Below are 3,065 nucleotides of genomic sequence, written 5' to 3'. Positions count from 1 at the left end.
GGTATGTGGAGGTGGCCTTCAGGAAGTTCAGGAAGAGAGACTTAACAGGGCACAGAAGCAAAAGAGGCAGTAACAGCTTGTGCTCATGGTAGAAGGGGTGGCTGAAGTGTTAGTGAGGGCGAGTGGGACATATTTAAGAGACAGAAATGGAACCCCTGAAGGAAGAAAGGCCAATGGTGGTACATAGAATTAAATTACCTATCAGTTTTTGAGCACTTAAGTGTCCCAGACACCTCAAGTCCTCATTATACCCTCCCAACTACCCTATTAACCCAGTTCCCATTTAGGAAAAAAAAAAGTGCAGCTCGTTGCCAGTGTTAATATCACACGTAGGAATGCTGTTTTCTAGGATTTGACATTTTCAGTGATAGAGAATTACTATATTTTGTAAATGGAAAACCCACTAAAAACAGGATGCTATAAATAGAAGATGTCATTTGTTTCCAAAACAATGAGAAAAAAATAATAAAGTGAGATGTTTTGTGGCAAACTTTGGGGGTAAGGTTTGGACTGTAATCCGTGAATTATCTCCAGATAAATGCTGCAGCCTCATGCAGCGAGGCGAGGCGAGTATTCTCCGGACAAACGGGAAATGGGTTAAGTATTATTGTTTTACAAATGAGAAAAGGGAAAAGCACAGAGCAATGACTTGTCCTGTATGACACAGCTGGTGAGCAGCAGGGATGACTCAAACCAAGTCACGGAGCACTCACTAGCCTTCCCCTGCAGCTCCATCATGGGAGGGTGCGGGGCAGGCTGGGGGGCCGGGGGAGAGGTGTAAGGTGCTAAGCAGGAAAGGTCCCCCAGGGGACTGGTTAGCAGAGCTGGGCTGTCCCAAAAAAAGGCTTCCTTGAAAAGAGCAAGGTAGCAAATAGGAAGGGGTTCTGCTGAGCTCCATGCCTGGGGAAGATGGGGCTGTGGGCAGGAGAACAAGTAGGGGCTGATTCAGTTAATTTAACCCCTTCCTGCTAAACTGAGGTGTTTTACAACTACTAAATACATCGCTATAAAACCATGTTTCTCTCCATAGGCTACAGCTCAAGACTAGGTCAGTCTCCTAGGGGAAAAAAGGCTGGATTTGCCTGTGTCCTCCCCATTCTTCAAACAAATAATTCAGATGAAAACGCTCCCTCAACCCCGCTCCAAACACAAGTCCCTTGGCCTCCGCCCTCCAACCTCCAGTGTTTCTGGAATATGTCCTTATTCCACAAAGGGAGTGGAAGCCCATCTAGCAGTTTTTAAAAATCTAGACCTAATTTTCTGATCTTGTGGATCATCAACCCAGAAGCACTGAAGTCCTGCAGCTCTACCAGCTGAGCCTGGGTTCCCTGAAGTGCACTCTTCATTATTAAAAGTATCCCCACGTGCTTCCCCGCCCCCACCACCACCAAAAAGCGAAACCATGCTCCACAACAAAACAAAAATAATTATTCGGCAAACGTTTTAATTAAGGAATCCTATAAATCAGGACCACCACAATTTCAGACACTCCGGTGCGAAGTGTACATCAATAGCTACATCTGAAGGATGAACAAGCCATTGAATCTTTTTTTAAAAAATGGGGTGAGCTACCTTAAAGTCTGGGGGTGGCACCTTACTTAAAGAAGCCATCAAGTTTCACAAGGGTAAAGCTAGTGGTTTCTCCTCTCGGAGAGTCACATTTTATAAACAGTTTCAGTCACTCACAAAGAAGAGCTAGTGGCAGGAGGAAACTGTGAGGACCCATGAAGGTTCAGACGCATGGATCCAGAGGGCCAGAACAGAGCAGAAAAACAGCCAAGGTCTCATCCACTAGAGCAGACACCAGAAAGGGTGGAACAAGAAAAGCGGGATGGGAGGACAGGAGAGACACTCAAGAAATTGTTTATAACTGTTTCTAAGAAAGCTCATGGCATGGCCAAGAGGGGCCTCATGGGAAGAGGAGGAGTTCTGAAAAGAGCAAAGCACAGAAAAAACAAATAACTCTCCCCATATGTCTCTCTGCCCGAATCCCAAAAGGTAGGAAAGCACAGACAAGGCTCTTCTTGGAGCAGGAGAAAAAAGGACATGGGGGTGAGTTAGCTCTCCCAAGAACCCCACAGCCTTCCAAGCACAGCAAACCATGACCTTGAACCACAGGTGGCAAGGTTAAGTCATTTAAAAGTCCAAATTCAACTCCAACTCTACCCACCTTCGAAATTCACCTCCCTGCGATCCCCCAACTGGAGTTCACATCTCCCACCTCTATCAGCCACTGATTAGGTGGCAGAAAGGGTGCGATGCCAACCCACCCACGACCAATCTTTTACATTCTTCTTCCCTGCGGAATTTCTTTGCACAGCAATTGTAGCACCATTTTCACTAAGCTCCTCCACCGGAAAATAAAGAAAATGTATTCGTGTCATTAAGTTTTCAAGTATTGTTATAAAGTCCTCACGAGTCGCCCCCACCCCCTTTCCTTGGAGTGCTATCTTTAAACAATCCAAGCACACGACGCCCTCAAGGGCTAAGTCAGGTACAAGCCGATGCAAGTAGCTGCCATAGTTCTCTCAGTTTATCCCAAGTCCTTGGCCCCACGGTGGCCGAGGAAATTCTCATGCGGCATGGACGCGTCCTGGCCGGTGCATTTCTCCACGTTCAAGTTTTCTCCAACAGTTTTGCCGGGGCCGGTAACTTCTCCGCTTGAGGTTTCTCCCCAAACACCTCCCCGCAGTCCGGGCGGTCGCTCCCTGAACGGCGACAGCGGCTTCAGCTCAGGGTTGGTGAGGGCAGGATGCTGATGAATCTGCGAAGCGGCCTCCTCTTCCTCCTCCAGGTGCCCCAGGTCAGTGCAAGGCGCCGGAAGGCTGCAGGACGACGGGGTCCGGTCCGCTGCGGCCGCCCCCAGTCCCGGGGGCGCCCGCAGGGCTTGTGGCTGCAACCGCGGCGACAGCTCGCTGGAGCCTCCGCACAGCTTCCTTGATGAGGTTCCCCGAGAGCACAAGCTGCTGCAGGAGCTGGTGCGGGTCGTCGTCGTGGGCGCGCGCCCCCGCTGGGGGCCATCGTCGCTGCTGCAGGCGGCGAGAGGCAGCGGCGCCCCGCAACCA

Source organism: Pteropus alecto, unplaced genomic scaffold (genome assembly GCF_000325575.1).
Source record: "Pteropus alecto unplaced genomic scaffold, ASM32557v1 scaffold88, whole genome shotgun sequence".
Classification (NCBI taxonomy): domain Eukaryota; kingdom Metazoa; phylum Chordata; class Mammalia; order Chiroptera; family Pteropodidae; genus Pteropus; species Pteropus alecto.
Note: the sequence above shows the minus strand (reverse complement) of the source record.